The 13,916-nt window shown below is 36.8% G+C and overlaps 2 non-coding genes across 2 annotated transcripts; both read left to right on the top strand.

Annotated features, from left to right (window-relative positions):
• Window positions 1–278: 278 nt before the first annotated feature.
• LOC148571036 (small nucleolar RNA R71) lies at window positions 279–386 on the top strand. The gene has a single exon (XR_015908097.1). It is a non-coding gene; the product is annotated as a small nucleolar RNA R71 (small nucleolar RNA).
• Window positions 387–13,596: 13,210 nt separating this feature from the next.
• Window positions 13,597–13,704, top strand: LOC148571037 (small nucleolar RNA R71). The gene has a single exon (XR_015908283.1). It is a non-coding gene; the product is annotated as a small nucleolar RNA R71 (small nucleolar RNA).
• Window positions 13,705–13,916: the final 212 nt, after the last annotated feature.

The raw sequence follows: 13,916 nt of genomic DNA on the forward strand, positions 1-13,916 counted from the left end.
GAAATCATATTGACTTGCTGAGTCAATATTTTATTCTGAGCCAATATGGCATTCAGAGTATCAATTTCAAGAACTCTCTTCTTCTGAGGCGTCCCATTACTCACAGGATTTCTCTCAGAAGTGTACATGAACTGGTTATTAGCAACCATGTCAATGAGTTCTTGAGCTTCTGCAGGCATTTTCTTTAGGTGAATGGATCCACCTGCAGAAGTATCCAATGACATCTTAGCTAATTCAGACAGACCATCATAGAATATGTCCAGGATGGTCCATTCTGAAAGCATGTCAGAAGGACACTTTTTGGTAAGTTCCTTGTATCTCTCCCAAGCTTCATAGAGGAATTCACCTTCTTTCTGTGTGAAGGTTTGAACATCCACTCTAAGCTTACTCAGCTTTTGAGGAGGAAAGAACTTGGCTAAGAAAGCCTTGACCAGCTATTCTCAAGAGTTCAGGCTATCTTTAGGTTGAAAATCCAACCATATTCTAGCTCTGTCTCTTACAGCAAAAGGGAAAAGCATGAGCCTGTAGACTTCAGGATCTACTCCATTAGTCTTAACAGTGTCACATATCTGCAAGAATTCAGTTAAGAACTGAAGAGGATCTTCAGATGAAAGTCCATGAAACTTGCAGTTTTATTGCATCAGAGAAACTAATTGAGGTTTAAGCTCAAAATTGTTTGCTCCAATGGTAGGGATGGAGATGCTTCTTCCATGTAAATTGGAATTAGGTGCAGTAAATTCACCAAGCATCCTCCTTGCATTATTATTATTTTCGGCTGCCATCTCCTCTTCCTGTTCGAAAATTTCTGTAAGGTTATCTCTGGATTGTTGTATTTTAGATTCTCTTAGTTTCCTCTTCAGAGTCCTTTCAGGTTCAGGGTCTGCTTCAACAAGAATGTTCTTGTCCTTGCTCCTGCTCATATGAAAAAGAGGAAACAGAATAATAATAATAATAGGGATCCTTTTTACCCAGGTATAGAGGTTCCCCTGTGTGAGTAGAAGAAGAAAAGAATGTAATGTAAAGAAGGGAAGAAGAGAAAATTCGAACACAGATGGAAGAGGGGGTTCGAATTTGGGTGAGATGAAGTGTTAGTAGATGAATAAATAAATAGAAGGAGATGAGAGAGAGGGAAGATTTTTGAAAATAAAATTTTGAAAAGGGGTTAGTGATTTTCGAAAATTAGGAATGAAGTCAAATTAAAATTGAAAATTGAAATAACTATTTAATTAAAAAGAATTTTTGAAAAAGAGGGAAGAGATTTTCAAAAATTAGAGAGAGAGAGTTAGTTAGGTAGTTTTGAAAAAGATAAGAAACAAACAAAAAGTCAATTAGTTAGTTGAAAAAGATTTGAAAATCAATTTTGAAAAGATAAGAAGATAAGAAGTTGGAAAAGATATTTGGAAGTCAAATTTTTTAAAAAGATAAGATTATTAAAGAAAAAGATATGATAGGAAGATATGATTAGAATTAGTTTTGAAAAAGATTTGATTTTTAAAATCATAATTAATGACTTGACTCACAAGAAATCACAAGATATGATTCTAGAATTTAAAGTTTGAATCTTTCTTAACAAGTAAGTAACAAACTCGAAATTTTTGAATCAAAACATTAATTGATGATGTGATTTTCGAAAATATGATATAAAAATAAGAAAAAGATTTTGAAAATATTTTGAAAAAGATTTTTGAAATTTTCGAAAATAAATAAAAAAATTGGAAAAGATATGATTTTTGAAAAAGATTTGAAAAAGATAAGATTTTTAAATTGAAAATTTGATTTGACTCATAAGAAACAACTAAGTTTTAAAAAGTTTTGAAAAAGTCAATCCAAATTTTCGAAATTTTAAGAGAGAAAAAGGGAAAGATATTTTTTTGATTTTTTGAATTTTTAATGATGAAAGAGAAAAACATGAAAAAGACTCAATGCATGAGAATTTTTTGATCAAAACAATGAATGCATGCAAGAACACTATGAATGTCAAGATGAACACCAAGAACACTTTGAAGATCATGATGAACATTAAGAACTTATTTTTTAAAATTTTATATGCAAAGAAAACATGCAAGATACCAAACTTAGAAATCTTTAATGCTTAGACACCATGAATGCAAAAATGCACATGAAAAACAACAAAAGATACAAAACAAGAAAACATCAAGATCAAACAAGAAGACTTACCAAGAACAACTTGAAGATCATGAAGAACACTATCAATGCATGAATTTTTTCGAAAATTTTATGCAAACTTTAAAACATGAAATTGACACTAAACTTAAAACTGACTCAAGACTCAAACAAGAAACACAAAAATATTTTTGATTTTATGATTTTCTAATTTTTTTTTTTGGATTTTTCGAAAATTAATGTGAAAAAGAAAAATAAGGATTCCAAAATTTCTAATATGAATTCCAGGAATCTTGCACTGTTAGTCTAAAGCTCCAGTCCAGGAATTAGACATGGCTCACTAGCCAGCCAAGCTTTTAGTGAAAGCTTCGGTCCAAAACACTAGACATGGCCAATGGCCAGCCAAGCTTCAGCATGTAAATCAGACATTCATCCTTAAAAATTCTGAAGAACAATATATTTTTGAAAAGATTTATAATTTTTTTTCGAAATTTTTTTTTTGAAAACAAAATAAGAAGAAAATTACCTAATCTGAGCAACACGATGAACCGTCAGTTGTCCAAACTCGAACAATCCCCGGCAACGGCGCCAAAAACTTGATACATGCGAAATTGTTACTCAGAGGTTGTAAAATTTGTTGCTCGTTCTCTCCCTGGCAATGGCGTCAATAACTGGTGCACAATACCATGGTCTAAACATAACTTCACAACTTCGCACAACTAACCAGCAAGTGCACTGGGTTGTCCCAGTAATAAAACCTTACGTGAGTAAGGGTCGATCCCACGGAGATTGTTGGTATGAAGTAAGCTATGGTCACCTTGTAAATCTCAGTCAGGCGGATATCAAATGGTTTTGGAGTTTTCGAATAATAATAATAAATAAATAGAAAATAAAGATAGAAATACTTATGTAATTCATTGATGAGAATTTCAGATAAGCGTATAGAGATGCTTTCGTTCCTCTGAATCTCTGCTTTCCCGCTGTCTTCATCCAATCAGTCTTACTCCTTTCCATGGCAAACTTTATGTAAGGGCATCACCGTCGTCAATGGCTACATCTCATCCTCTCTGTGAAAATGGTCTGATGCGCTGTCACTGCATGGCTAATCATCTGGAGGCATCACCGTTGTAAATGGCTACATCCCATCCTCTTTGTGAAAATGGTCCGATGTGCTGTCACTGCATGGCTAATCATCTGGAGGTTCTCGATCATACTGGAATAGGATTTACTATCCTTTTGCGTCTGTCACTACGCCCAGCACTCGCGAGTTTGAAGTTCGTCACAGTCATTCAATCCCTGAATCCTACTCGGAATACCACAGACAAGGTTTAGACTTTCCGGATTCTCATGAATGCCGCCATCAATCTAGCTTATACCACGAAGATTCTAATTAAGAGATCCAAGAGATAATCATCCAATCTAAGGTGGAACGGAAGTGTTTGTCAGGCACGCATTCGTATGGGAATGATGATGATTGTCACGTTCATCACATTCATATTGAAATGCGAATGAATATCTTGGAAGCGGAATAAGTTGAATTGAATAGAGAAACAGTAGTACTTTGCATTAATTCGTGAGGAACAGCAGAGCTCCACACCTTAATCTATGGTGTGTAGAAACTCTACCGTTGAAAATACATAAGTGATAAGGTCCAGGCATGGCCGAATGGTCAGCCCCCAAACGTGATCAATATGATTCTAAGATGAACTAAAAATCATAAGATGATCCGAAGATGTAACTCAGGATGTCAATACAATAGTAAAAAGTCCTATTTATACTAAACTAGCTACTAGGGTTTACAGAAGTAAGTAATTGATGCATAAATCTACTTCCGGGGCCCACTTGGTGTGTGCTTGGGCTGAGCTTGAAGTTTACACGTGCAGAGGCTTCTTCTGGAGTTGAACGCCAAGTTGTAACGTGTTTTTGGCGTTCAACTCTGGTTCGTGACGTGTTTCTGGCGTTTAACTCCAGACTGCAGTGTAGAACTGGCGTTCAACGCCCTTTTGCATCGTCTAAACTCGGCTAAAGTATGGACTATTATATATTGCTGGAAAGCCCTGAATGTCTACTTTCCAACGCAATTGCAAGCGCGCCATTTTGAGTTCTGTAACTCCAGAAAATCCACTTTGAGTGTAGGGAGGTCAGAATCCAACAGCATCAGCAGTCCTTCTTCTACCTCTGAATTTGATTTTTGCTCAAGTCCCTCAATTTCAGCCAGAAAATACCTGAAATCACAGAAAAACACACAAACTCATAGTAAAGTCCAGAAATGTGAATTTAACATAAAAACTAATGAAAACATCCCTAAAAGTAACTAGATCCTACTAAAAACATACTAAAAACAATGCCAAAAAGCGTATAAATTATCCGCTCATTATGCTCCTTTCTGGCGTTTAAAGCCAGCCAGACACCTTTTTCTGGCGTTAAACACCAATCTATCTGCCATTTTTGGCGTTTAATGCCAGCCAAACGCCAGACACCCCCTTTCTAGCGTTAAACGCCCATAGTGCTGCCCATTCTAGCGTTTAAAGCCCAGAATGCTACCAGGATCGGCATTAAACGCCCATTCTGCTATCCTTACTGGCGTTTAAACGCCAGTATGCCTGTCCTTCAGGGTGTGCTATTTTTAATGCTGTTTTTCATTTTGCTTTAATTCTGCAGTTGTTTTTATGACTTCACATGATCATCAACCTAAAGAAAACATAAAATGACAATGGAATATAAATAAATATAGTTAAATAACATTGGGTTGCCTCCCATCAAGCACTTCTTTAATGTCAATAGCTTGACAGTGAGCTCTTAAAGAGCTTCACAGAGACTCAGAGCTTAATGGTGGCCCCCCAACACCAAACTTAGAAGTTGAGTGTAGGGGCTCTGTTTGACTCTCTATTGAGAGAAGCCTTTTGATGGGTTTGGAACCGAAATTCCAACACCAAAACTCACTGGCAAGTGTACCGGGTCACATCAAGTAGTAAAACTCACTTAGAGTGAGGTCGATTCCACAGGGATTGATGGATCAAGCAACTTTAGTGGGTGATTAGTTTAGTCAAGCTAACATTGAAGTGAAATTGGATGAGATGTAGCAAACAGAAAGTAAATAGCAAGGAAAATTAAAGTGCAAAAAGTAAAGTGACTAAAACTTAAAGAACAAGGAATGTAAATTGACAGAATCTTAAATGACAAGAAATGTAAATTGCAGTGAATGTAAAGGGGGCTGGGTGCTGGAAATTAAAGGAAGCAATAATTCAAGCAATTGGAAATCTAAATTGCAGGAAGAATAAAAGGATTGTGGGAGCTGGGATTCAATAAATCAAACAAGGAAGTGTAAATAGCAATCAACAGAGAAGTAAAAGATGCAGCAGATTCAAACAGATTTGGAAAATCACTTGAAAAATCAAAACAGAAAGTAGCTTGGCTCAATTGCAAAATCTAAATGAGAGGTTGAAGATCTCAGGAGCTCAATGAGACTAGAAAACAAGTCTAGATCTCAATCCCTTCCTTGATCCAACAGCAAATAGAATGAAGAAGAAATAGAGATGAAAGCAATAAAGAGAGCTTTGATTCAAATCACAATTCACTGAAATTATGCAGACAAGCAAACAGAGAGAATTCTCAAGGTGAGATTGAAACAGAATTTCTTCAATTCTCAACCTAAGATTCAAAACAAAAATGAAAATTAAGAGAGAGCTCTCTAATCCTAATGCTCCCTAGTGGAGCCAGCCTCCTTAACAGAGATGAAAATGATGCCTTATATAGGCTTTACAAAATGAAAATGAAAATGAAACTTAAATTAAAGACAAATTACAATTAAATGAAATTCCTATTTTATCTATCTCTTGTGCCTTTGAGTGATGATAATGGGCTTTGATTGCTTTGGATTTGGGTTGAAGATGGCCCTAATTGATCACTCTTGGTCTTGATGAGAAATCTGTGTGCAAATTGGATTGTTGGTGCTTCACGTTTGAGTCAACGTTTGGGTCAAACGTTGACTCAAACGTCTTTGTGTAAGTTATGCAGAACCAGCCAGCTACTGTCATTGGTGTTTGACCTCACATTTGAGTTCAAACGTGAGCGCAAACGTTGAAGCTTCTCCAAGGCAATCTTCAGCCAACGTTTGACCTCACGTTTGAGGCAAACGTTGGCGCAAACGTGGCTCCTCCTCCAGGGTGTTCTTAAGCCAACGTTTGACCTCACGTTTGAGGCAAACGTTGGCGCAAATGTTGAGCTCCTCCAAGCCTTTTTTCCTTGTCACATTGTAGCGCTCGGTTCATGAAACGCTTGCTGCCTTTGCTTTCATTGGCTTAGCTTTAATGCATGCTTTCATTAATTAAATGCATTACGTTAAAGCATGATGGCTTTAGTGGCATTGATAATGAAATGCATGCTTTAATAACCCAATGGCATTAGTGGAATGAAAATGCATGCTGTGCTTTCATTCAATTCATTCTAAATATGATGCAAGCCTTGGTTATTAATTCATGCATCCATATTAATAATTAAATGCATGCTTTCATTAATGCCTTGTCAAAGGATTGATGTAATATTACTTGCATGCATTCTTCGGCCTTATTAGCCAATTGGTGAACGCTAGTGTTCATTCATGCAACGCCATGCATGCATAAGGCATTAATACATGCCATGGTTTCATGGTCATGGGCCATGCTTTTAAAAGCGTGGCCTAAGGCTCCAAAGCGTGCTCAACTTCAAAGTGTTCCCAAAATTCCTCTTTTCTTCTTTTTAGCTTATTTTGTGCTCTTTTGCTTCTTTTTCTTCTTATTTCCTACAAAATTTATCAAATCAAAAGATCAAGGAAATATACTATTTAAGCACAAAAGAATGCAATATTTAAGCACTAATTATCAATTTCTTGTATGAAAAAGCATAGAAAAACATGACATGGTGACATGTCATCACAACACCAAACTTAAACCTTGCTTGTCCCCAAGCAAGAAAAGAATCATGCAATAAAAATTGACAATCCAAGGTAAGAAGAATAGCAACTCAATGTTCATGGTGAGCTAGTTTTCAATGCAAGCTACAATCACAAAAGAAATGTAAATGATTGATGCTCCTATCTAGCTTAATTTATGAAATCTTTTTCTTATAATTTTTTCTTGAAACAAGCTTTTGATTTTCTTATTAGCTTCTCCTTTTGGGTGCTTTGCCCCATGAGTTGATAACAAAGCTACGACTTCTAAATGCTTTGTTTTCAAGTATTACCACTTGATACATAAGCATCACAAGTATTTAATTAGAGGACTTCATTAAGCTCATTTGTTTCTTTTCTTGACTCTCTAATCATTGATTCTCAGAGCTTTGAGCTTTGAGGGAGTACTTTTGCACTTGAGCCTAGCCTTGGCTTCTAAGTGTTTTGTTTTCAACCATTTTACTTGATACATAAACACCACAAATACTTAACATATTGTCATTGGTACTTAGAGCCTTCAGCTTTCTCATTCTTTCCCTTTTACTTTTCTTGCCTTTAATTGCATTTGCTTCTTCAAGGTTTTCATGATTTCAAAAGATTTCACAAAACGTCCTAGATGAAAACTTCAATTAAATAAAATCCAATGCAATTGAGCAACAATTAATCATACTAGCTTTCCAATACTTGTATGCACATGCTAAGTTCTTCTTTAATGCCTTGTTTGTTTATGATCATGATGCTTTATTGCTTTGAACTCACAGAAGTCAAGTTGGTAGTCATAATGCCACAGCAAGATGTTACAAATCAAGATTCAAGCTATGCTTATTCATACTACACATGCATACAGAGAAGATAAAGACAATCATGCAAATTATAGTGCTGGAAACAAATGAGAGGAAAAGGAACTTTACAACCTTGCAATTCATCTTCTATATTGTTGTCCTTTTCCTTCTATTCTTCCTTCTTCCCATACCAATACTCAGAATGCTTGCTCATCCTCAAGCAACAATTTAGAACAATGGCTACGGGCTAAGATGGATCATAAATGTCTTACACAATGAAATGTTAGTAATACATGTGTTTTAAGCAAGCAAAATTTAAAGATTAACCATCAAGGCACAGAGAAATAGAAACATTGTGATTGTAAGCATAAGAAGGTGTGCACAATACTTTGCATAAAGAATAGGTGGCACACCAAACTTAGTGTGACACTTTCACTTGGAATTGATGCAAGTATCTAGTAGATATTGGACCCAAATTTTTGTTGCATACTAACACCAAACTTAGAATGCAATCACATGTCAATTTATTTGAATTAAAACTAAACGAAAAAAAAAGAAAAATTGTTATATGTTAAATACAATCACCAAGTGAAGAATCTATCATGAATAAGGATGTCTTGGTGAAGTATTAACAAGAACAGTTAAAGAGCAACATGACTGAAAGCATTAAAAACAAAAAATGACTAAAACAAAGAGAATAATAAACAAATTCAAACTAAAAGAAAGATGCTACTGTAAAGGCATTATGATTATGCAAACAAGTGGTGTTGCTGGATTCTTGCATAGAGAATTAAGTGGCACACCAAACTTAGAATCTTAGTGTGACACTTCCATGTAGAATTGATGCAATCATCCATGAAGATGGAAAATAGTTTGTTGCTGGACAACACCAAACTTAGAATGTAACTATATGCCAATTTATTGAATTTAAACAAAGCACAGAAAGAAAACAAAGCAGAGAAGAAATGTTACCTACGGTTGGGTTACCTCCCAACAAGTGCTCTTTTAGTGTCATTAGCTTGACATGTTGTTCTTCACTTTCTTCCTCTTCTTCCAATTTGTTAAGAGGAATGACCTCAAAGGGGGTAAAGATTCAGCTAGTGTCCCTTGTCTTGGCCTTTCCTCAGCAAGCTTCCTTTTGTAAATAGCTTGATTGAGCTTGCTTGCTGGATTAGGGACAGAATTGGTGCTCTTACTAGTTGCCTTCACTTCTTTGATTTCAAGACATGGTTGCTGTGTGATTATTAGAGTTTTATATTCATCCAGAACCTTTTGAATTGGTGGTTCCCATGAGCTTTTCCTCTATGTACTTCTCTGCTTCACTTGAGTTTGAAATTCTTTGGTTGTCTTCCTCACTTTCTTGCTCTTCCACTTCCTCCCTTGCACTCAACATTTGACTTAATAGCTTTTTCATGGAGGAGGTTTGTTGATTTTCCCAACATTTCTTCATCTCCTCTTCATATCTTTTAATCTCAGATTCAATTGTTGAGACTTTTTGGTCCAGGGGAGTTTGAGGAGGTTGTGAGTGTTCAGGTTCTCTTGTCATCTCAAGTGCAGTTTCAGGTTCCAATACTTTCACCACCTCTTCCTTTTTTGCAATTTCACTTGACACAGGGACCTTGTGTTCTTGTTTTTCCATTTCCTCCTTCCTTGTATTCAACAATTGGCCTAACTGCACTTCCATATTTTTAAGGGAGTTCTCTTGTTCTTTCCAAACTTTTGTTGTTTTCTCTTCATATCTTTTGAGCATGGACTCAAGCTTTGAGAGCCTTGAGTGGTTCATGGAAGTTTGTATGGGTAGTGAGTTTTGAAAGGGGCTTTCTGCTGAAGCATGGTCAAGTGATGATATCTTTGGATGAATATCATATGGAGCATTAGAATTCCCTTCCTAGCCACCACTAGAATCAAGACTTGCATCATTTTATGGTGGAGGAAAATATCCCATATGGTTTTCTTGCTTATCTTGTGTCTCTGAAGCAAATCTCCATGGATTGGAGTGCTTAGAATTTGTATTTTCTTGGTGATATTCCCAGCCACCATTAGAGATTGATGATGGTGGGTAATATCCCATAAAATTTTGTTTGACCATAAGATGAGTTGAACTCCATTTGTATTTTGTAAAATGCAACATCAATGAAAATTAAAATTCATGTCACAGAGAAAGAATTTCTTAGTGAGGCAATAGCTCAAACACCTTGCTAGAAACTTAAAACAAAGAACAAAAACAAAGAAAATGCTTGATCTAGACTTCTCACCCACTTAATCATTGTTGATCTAAATCAATCCCCGGCAACGGCGCCAAAAACTTGATGGGTTTGGAACCGAAATTCCAACACCAAAACTCACCGGCAAATGTACTGGGTCGCATCAAGTAGTAAAACTCACTTAGAGTGAGGTTGATCCCACAGGGATTCAGGGATCAAGCAACTTTAGTGGGTGATTAGTTTAGTCAAGCTAACATTGAAGTGAAATTGGATGAGATGTAGCCAACAGAAAGTAAATAGCGAGGAAAATTAAAGTGCAGAAAGTAAAGTGACTGAAACTTAAAGAACAAGGAATGTAAATTGACAGAATCTTAAATGACAAGAAATATAAATTGCAGTGAATGTAAAGGGGGCTGGGTGCTGGAAATTAAAGGAAGCAATAATTCAAGCAACTGGAAATCTAAATTGCAGGAAGAATAAAAGGATTGTGGGAGCTAGGATTCAAGAAATCAAACAAGGAAGTGTAAATAGCAATCAACAGAGAAGTAAAAGATGCAGCAGATTCAAACAGATTTGGAAAATCACTTGAAAAATCAAAACAGAAAGCAGCTTGGCTCAATTGCAAAATCTAAATGAGAGGTTGAAGATCTCAGGAGCTCAATGAGACTAGAAAACAAGTCTAGATCTCAATCCCTTCCTTGATCCAACAGCAAATAGATTGAAGAAGAAATAGAGATGAAAGCAGTAAAGAGAGCTTTGATTCAAATCATAATTCACTGAAATTATGCAGACAAGCAAACAGAGAGAATTTTCAAGGTGAGATTGAAACATAATTTCTTCAATTCTCAACCCAAGATTCAAAACAAAAATGAAAATTAAGAGAGAGCTCTCTAATCCTAATTCTCCCTAGTGGAGCCAGCCTCCTTAACAGAGATGAAAATGATGCCTTATATAGGCTTTACAAAATGAAAATGAAAATAAAAGTGAAATTAAAGACAAATTACAATTAAATGAAATTCCTATTTTATCTATCTCTTGTGCCTTTGAGTGATGATAATGGGCTTTGCTTGCTTTGGATTTGGGTTGAAGATGGCCCTAATTGATCACTCTTGGTCTTGAGGAGAAATTTGTGTGCAAATTAGATTGTTGGTGCTTCACGTTTGAGTCAACGTTTGGGTCAAACGTTGACTCAAACATCTTTGTATAAGTTATGCAGAACCAGCCAGCTGCTGTCATTGGCGTTTGACCTCACGTTTGAGGTCAAACGTGAGCGCAAACGTTGAAGCTTCTCCAAGGCAATCTTCAGCCAACGTTTGACCTCACGTTTGAGGCAAACGTTGGCACAAACGTGGCTCCTCCTCCAGGGTGTTCTTAAGCCAACGTTTGACCTCACGTTGGAGGCAAACGTTGGTGCAAATGTTGAGCTCCTCCAAGCCTTTTTTCCTTGTCACATTGTAACGCTCGTTTCATGAAACTCTTGCTGCCTTTTCTTTCATTAAAGGCATTACGTTAAAGCATGATGGCTTTAGTGGCATTAATATTGAAATGCATGCTTTAATTAATAATTAAATGCATGGCTTTAGTGGCATTAATAATGAAATGCATGGCTTTAGTTGCATCCATATTAATAATTAAATGCATGCTTTCATTAATGCCTTGTCAAAGGATTGATGTAATATTACTTGCATGCATTCTTCGGCCTTATTAGCCAATTGGTGAACGCTAGTGTTCATTCATGCAACGCCATGCATGCATAAGGCATTAATACATGCCATGGTTTCATGGTCATGGGCCACGCTTTTAAAAGCGTGGCCTAAGGCTCCAAAGCGTGCTCAACTTCAAAGTGTGCCCAAAATTCCTCTTTTCTTCTTTTTAGCTTATTTTGTGCTCTTTTGCTTCTTTTTCTTCTTATTTCCTACAAAATTTATCAAATCAAAAGATCAAGGAAATATACCATTTAAGCACAAAAGAATGCAATATTTAAACACTAATTATCAATTTCTTGTATAAAAAAGCGTAGAAAAATATGACATGGTGACATGTCATCACCTCTCATGCTTCCTCTCCATGGTTACAGAAGAAGATCCTAGAGCCTTAAACACAAGGTAGTCCTCATTCAATTGAAGGACTACCTCTCCTCTGTCTACATCAATCACAGCTCTTGCTGTGGCTAGGAAGGGTCTTCCAAGGATGATGGATTCATCCTCATCCTTCCCAATGTCTAGGATTATAAAATCAGCAGGGATGTAAAAGCCTCCAACCTTCACTAAGATATCCTCTACAAGTCCATAAGCCTGTTTCCTTGAATTGTCTGCCATCTCTAGTGAGATCTTGCAGCTTGTGCCTCAAAGATCCCTAGTTTCTCCATTACAGAGAGTGGCATGAGGTTTATACTTGAACAAAGGTCACACAGAGCCTTCTTAAAGGTCATGGTGCCTATGATGCAAGGTATTAAGAAATTTCCGAGATCCAGTTTCTTCTGAGGTAATTTCTGTTGAACTAAGGTATTCAGTTCATTGATTGCTCCTAGATAACTTGGCATTCAGTTTCATGATTGCTCCTAGATATTGAGCAACTTGCTCTTCAATAATATCTTTATCCTCTTCAGAGGAAGAATACTCATCAGAGCTCATGAATGGCAACAGTAAGTTCAATGGATCTATATGGTCTCTGTATGAACCTCAGATTTCTTTGGTTCCTCAATAAGGAACTCCTTAGTGGCCAGTGGACGTCCATTGAGGTCTTCCTCAGTGGAAATCACTGCCTTTCCCTCCTCTACAGGTTCAGCCATGTTGGACGTGTTAATGGTCTTGCACTCTCTTTTTGGATTCTCTTCTGTATTGGTTAGGAGAGTACTAGGAGGGATTTCAGTAACTCTTTTACTTAGCTGACCCACTTGTGCCTCCAAATTTCTAATGGAGGACCTTGTTTCAGTCATGAAACTGTGAGTGGTCTTACTTAGATCAGAGATTATGGTTGCTAAGTCAGAGAGGCTCTGCTTAGAATTCTCTGTCTGTTGCTCAGAAGATGATGGAAAAGGCTTGCTATTGCCAAACCTATTTCTCCCACCATTATTATTATTGAAGCCTTGATTAGGCTTCTGCTGATCCTTCCATGAGAAATTAGGATGATTCCTCCATGAAGGATTATAGGTGTTTTCAAAGGATTCTCCCATGTAATTCACCTCTTCCATTGCAGGATTTTTAGGGTCATAAGCTTCTTCTTCAGAGGAAGCTTCCTTAGTACTGACGGATGCAGCTTGCGTTCCAGTCAGACTCTGAAAAATCATATTGACTTGCTGAGTCAATATTTTATTTTGAGCCAATATTGCATTCAGAGTATCAATCTCAAGAACTCCTTTCTTCTGAGTCATCCCATTATTCACAGGATTTCTTTCAGAAGTGTACATGAACTTGTTATTTGCAACCATTTCAATGAGTTCCTGGGCTTCTGCAGGCGTCTTCTTTAGATGAAGAGATCCACCAGCAGAGTGATCCAATGACAGCTTGGACAATTCAGACAGACCATCATAGAATATACATAAGATGCTCCATTCTGAAAGCATGTCAGAAGGACACCTTCTGATCAATTGCTTGTATCTTTCCCAAGCTTCATAGAAGGATTCACCTTCCTTCTGTCTGAAGGTCTGGACTTCCACTCTAAGCTTGCTCGACTTTTGAGGTGGAAAGAATTTGGCCAAGAAAGCATTGACTAACTTTTCCCAAGAGTTCAGGCTTTCTTTAGGTTGTGAGTCCAACCATGTCCTAGCTCTGTCTCTTACAGCAAAGGGGAAAAGCATAAGTCTGTAGACCTCAGGATTAACCCCATTGGTCTTAACAGTGTCACTGATTTGCAAGAATTCAGCTAGAAACTGATAAG

The sequence above is a fragment of the Arachis ipaensis genome, chromosome B3 (genome assembly GCF_059453495.1).
Source record: "Arachis ipaensis isolate K30076 ecotype BB chromosome B3, ASM5945349v1, whole genome shotgun sequence".
Classification (NCBI taxonomy): Eukaryota; Viridiplantae; Streptophyta; class Magnoliopsida; order Fabales; family Fabaceae; genus Arachis; species Arachis ipaensis.